This window comes from Pecten maximus, chromosome 7, assembly GCF_902652985.1.
Source record: "Pecten maximus chromosome 7, xPecMax1.1, whole genome shotgun sequence".
Classification (NCBI taxonomy): Eukaryota; Metazoa; Mollusca; class Bivalvia; order Pectinida; family Pectinidae; genus Pecten; species Pecten maximus.
The window spans coordinates 27253211-27258577 of NC_047021.1; the positions used below are offsets into that span (position 1 = coordinate 27253211).

Here is a 5367-nt window from a genome sequence, read left to right on the forward strand (position 1 = left end):
AATATACCACACCAAAATCAAAAAGCATACTTAGCATAAAAGCAAATGTTTAGAAAACCAATCCACATGTCCATAAATTAAAATTCAAGGCAAAATTGACCAAACATTCTCGCCTGCATGCACGCTAAAGCCAAAACCTAGGACCCAGTTCACCCTGTGTGGGCGACATAGAAGCAGCTGATGACGACAATAATGTCTGAAGACCCTGTTACAACCTATACAGGAAAAGGTTATTCCCTAAGCCGCTCAAATGAACGTCATCTAGAAAAAGTTCTAGATTACAGTCAGTAATTTCTGGATATCTTATGTACCCACCCCCTGTTTCATAATGGAAGCACTTATATGACTGTTAATTCTAACGGAATTTACGTACACTGTCGGATACACACCCTCTCCACTTTAAACGAGGAAAAATAGTTGACCAAACTAATCTTGTATTGGGGAGCAGAACAGATAATGTTTTAAGGGAAGCAAGCATCCGACGTCTCAGAAGCCCTGAATTACATTGCCCTACGTTATTGCCCCCACAATGTATTACAAGAAAATCATGCGGATTTTCAAGAGGGAACCAAATCTTTACAAGCCTAACCAAATTATCCCAACGTAGTCCACCCCTGGCGTGTCATAAATAGAAGCCCCGAAACGTCCAAGATCCAACAATCAATGTCAGTGAACTGTATTCTGAAAACTTAAGCTTAGAATAAGCTAGGTGAGTGATAGTAAAATGTATCAATTTAAAGATTTAATCAATATAAATTTTACCAAATGTACCTCGGGAAAACTACAATAACCATTAAAGAGCTGTAGGAACCCAAGCCAGGTGTGAACATCCTCCCTCATACCTTGATTGACTCGAACAAAGTGGTGTGGCTTCTGTAGACTCGACATAGCATTGTAAAAACGACGAATAAATGCGCGTGCAGCTGGAATGGCCCTAACACAGAAATCTAGGGACCCGGTGAGCGATTGTAAATGTTTCAAAGTTACCATCTTTTTCTTTCCTACCTCATTAAGAAACCTAGCCAGCAATTCAAGTTTATCTCGAGGAATTTTGATTTGCATATTAACAATCAATTTCTAAACCCAAGAACACTAATATGTGGGCTGGCCAAACAGTCTTTTCATCAGTTATCGGTACCCCTAAATTTGCACAGACCTTGGCAAAGACTTGCATAAGATTAAGACAATCTGATGTGCCTTCGGTTCCAGCGAAGAAAAAATCATCCAAGTAATGATCCAAATCAGATGTTTTATCCTCAACACCTAACTTTGCCAAGTCTCAAACAATCCATTCAAGCGAAGAATTTTTTTTTCAAAAAGGGAACAAGGGATTGCGCAACCCATTGTGCCCGAGGTCCATTTAATTTGCTGTTTGTCCCAAATTAGGCTTGGTGAGGGCCCTGTTTGCTGCTCGAGGAATTGCTTGCCCTAAAAGAATATTGAATGTGAGGTCTGATTGGGGCAGTTTAACTTTTGATGACTACCTGAACAAAGAAGGAAAACATGTCTATAAAAACAAAGAGATATCTTGCACTTCCCATTATCATAATCAAAATATTTCTTGACATTATGGCCTATTTTAGTTGATTTTTGCTGAACTGACAGAAGTAGAACCCCCATTATGCATATAAATGAGCCACAAATTCTTGGTCCACTGCGTTCCAAGGTATAGAATGGCATTGGGCCTTCTTAAGGCTGAGCTGCTCATCATAGCTTTTCCACGCAAGACCACCAACACGTCTGGTACCTACAGTACACCGTACAGTATGCATTATTTTAGCAAGCCCGATATCTCTCCTGAATGGACAGAGGTGTAGATAGAATAAAATACTATGAATGCATCAATCCAGATGTCTATGTCGACTATTTGGGAGACTTGTTTTTGTTTTTCACAAACAGTTCACCACTGATCAGTGAAAAATGCTTAGCATCGTTTACCTGAGATGGCCAAGATAACATTTGACTTAAATCAAAAAACTCTTTACTGACTATTTTTGTTTGATTTGTTGAGAGATGTCGCAGCCTAACTCTGAAGTAACATTTGTAACCTGAAACTGTCTGGTGTCATTCTGATCAGACCCAACCAACTGTGAGGGATAATTCATGGTTGGGGAAGAATTACTAACGTGGCTCACCAAACTACCTTCCGGTTCAGTGGCTGTAACTGGAACTATGGCTTGCTGCACAGCTTTCACAATGCCTGGGGTAACCATACAAAAATGCAGCTGCCACCTTCGTCACAACCTTCTCCAATTAAGATGCTGACAGTCCCTGATTGGTTCTTGATCTCTATCGCAATTACGATGTGCCTGGTGAGCTTCTGGTACTGCATATGGACCAGTTGAAGCCCTCTTGGAACGCCTCACCCCTCTCCCTCTCATGATCGAACACATACAACAACATACAAGTAACTATAAACCAATCCGAAGAACGTTGATGATATATGGCGGCTCTAATACTTTGGATGCAATCCGATTTCAATGATAGGATTTGCCTTTCTCAGTATCTTTTCCAAATATGTCTACCGGATAAATACTGTGCAAAAGGGGGTAACTCCAAAATTAGGGGAGGTAACTTGGTACATACCGCATGTAGTCGTATACTTCCTGTGCACACAAGAAAAAGGAATTTTATAAATGGGTATCAAACTAGCCCAAAACTTAATAAGCCGGTCTTCATATGATACATTATATTTAAAAAATAATTTTCATTATACATGACTTCGGACATGACAAGCTTGTTGACCAAAGAAGACAAACAACTAAACCCATAGATTGAATTGAAATTGGCCGTTTATTTATTAAACGACAATTGAAACAAACTTGCAATACAAGTTGATATTCATAAAATCAACCATATGAATCGAACTTTGGTCCAAGGTGGGGATACAAAACCGCCACCTTAAACTAAAAACTTAAGTTACAACAAAATACTCATATGTGTGAAACTTAGATGTAAAGGTAGTTACAAAAATTGACCACATACAATATCCAGAAATTCAATGATATAATCATGTCGACATAAAATGTTCAAAATTGATACAGGTAACATAGTATAACAAAAGGAGGATGCTGGGGAGGAGGCGGGTAGATAAATTCCAACCTTAAAATGATGTAAACACAAACTGACCTTGACTTGTGTCCATTAGTGATGCAGTCTGTTTCAGTGGCTGGGTAGCTACTGTTACCGTGTAACAGGTATATATAGTAAAATCACTGCGCGTGACCTTTCACCTCCATAACCCTGCGCCCTCACTCTGTTATGAAACCCTTTGATAGGGACTATAACAAGCATTTAATATATGCTACATAATTCAAGATGTATTTTAATTTACTCCTTAGCATGTATAAATGATATTAAAATTGCATTTTAATTGTTTATTATACATGACTTCGGACATGACAAGCTTGTTGACCAAAGAAGACAAACAACTAAACCCATAGATTGAATTGAAATTGGCCGTTTATTTATTAAACGACAATTGAAACAAACTTGCAATACAAGTTGATATTCATAAAATCAACCATATGAATCGAACTTTGGTCCAAGGTGGGGATACAAAACCGCCACAATGGTATCTGATTATCCTAATGATCAGGAACCATAACCCACCCGAAGTCGTGTCCGAATTAATGTATAATATAATAATTCATATGTGATGCATGAGTTATAAACTGCTGATATACATTTAAAACAGATGCTCAACGCATCACCATAAAGAAAACAGTTACATGTCATACATATATGCATAGTTAAGCTTCCAAGCATTTGAGGTAACGCTGCATCTATAAGAGATCCACAGCAAAAGTGAAATGATATGATGATAAAAGTCTGATATCCAGGCACTTACAAAACGCCTGCATTCCACACACAAAAATTAAGATACAAATAACGTATTTTCAAGCATTTAAACATAAAACAATAAGAGTTTGTGACAAAGAAAAGGTATGGAAACATGGGAATGGTATAAGCACACCAATCCCAAGATATTATCACAAATTAGGACAGTGTTATATTCAACACCGGAAAACGTTATGAGTAATCAAACTAAAAGGGGTAAACCCCAAACATGTATACACTGAATTGTCCAAATTAGTTTCTCCAATACAAAGAAACACCATGTATTCAGCATCCAGTCGCCCATCCGTAAAATTAAAGATAACTGGTATATATATGTACACGACTAGATCCAGAAACCTCGACCCTATGCCCAGGTTATCTGGATATCAATAACACATCAACGCCGAAAAACGTTATGAGTAATCAAACTAAAAGGGGTAAACCCCAAACATGTATACAATGAATTGTCCAAATTAGTTTCTCCAATACAAAGAAACACCATGTATTCAGCATCCAGTCGCCCATCCGTAAAATTAAAGATAACTGGTATATATAAGTACACGACTAGATCCAGAAACCTCGACCCTATGCCCAGGTTATCTGGATATCAATAACACAAATTATTGAAAGACATACAATATTTAATCAGGTGTACAGATTATTTATGACTTTTAATATACATACATCAACCAAGAAGAAGAATCAACCTCGACCCTATGCCCAGGTTGGTATCCACTTCAACTGATATTATGAGTACTATGAAATGAAAACAATCGCATGTACATTGCCATTCAAATTTAGCAAGAATGCAGTAGGATTTGGTAAGTTATTGACGGAAATTCTGTACCAAGTTTATATAACCTAGAACACATAAAAAATGTACAGTTTGAACAATATAACATAGAAACACATAAAAAATGTACAGATTGAACAGACTCCTAACAACCTCGACCCTATGCCCAGGTTGAGCTAAACTAGTCCAGACCAAACCCAACAGTGAAGTGAATGGATGTCTTAAATATTGAAATGTTTAGCTACAGCTTGCTGTGAAAGCAACCGTAAGTATAACGGGGTTGGTATGTCATAAAGAGTAGGGAGCCGTATATAGCGTTTGAAAGCCAACGACCTCCACCTGCCCATTTGTTGTATTTCCTCATCTGGAACCCCCGTCGCTGCAGCTGTGCTGGCAGCCCCAATACGGAAACTATGACTGGTATACTGGTTTGGCTGAAAGCCTGCCCATATCAGGGAGTTTCTGAGACATAAACTGAAGTGTTGGTAAGATACTGGGATATTTCCTGGGAATGTGAATAATGGACCTGGTAAGACACCCCTTAATTGAATGTATTGGTACAAAGCTGTGACTGGGCAGGTGGAAAGTTCCTGACTCTTAGCATGAATTGCTAGGGTGACGGGACGAATATTGTAATGACCCTTAAATGACCTAAACGTCAACTCTAGAGTGGAAGGTCTTGAGCCAGCCAAAATGATCTTGGCATCGTCAAATTGTAAGACATGCGAAGTAGA

General features: G+C 38.4%; 1 long non-coding RNA gene across 1 annotated transcript; it reads right to left on the reverse strand.

Moving 5' to 3' along the window:
* Positions 1 to 2774: 2774 nt before the first annotated feature.
* On the reverse strand, positions 2775 to 4877 carry LOC117330421. Its single transcript, XR_004533344.1, has 2 exons — positions 3571 to 4877; positions 2775 to 2900 (listed from the first exon to the last, which is right to left on the reverse strand). It is a non-coding gene; the product is annotated as an uncharacterized LOC117330421 (long non-coding RNA).
* Positions 4878 to 5367: the final 490 nt, after the last annotated feature.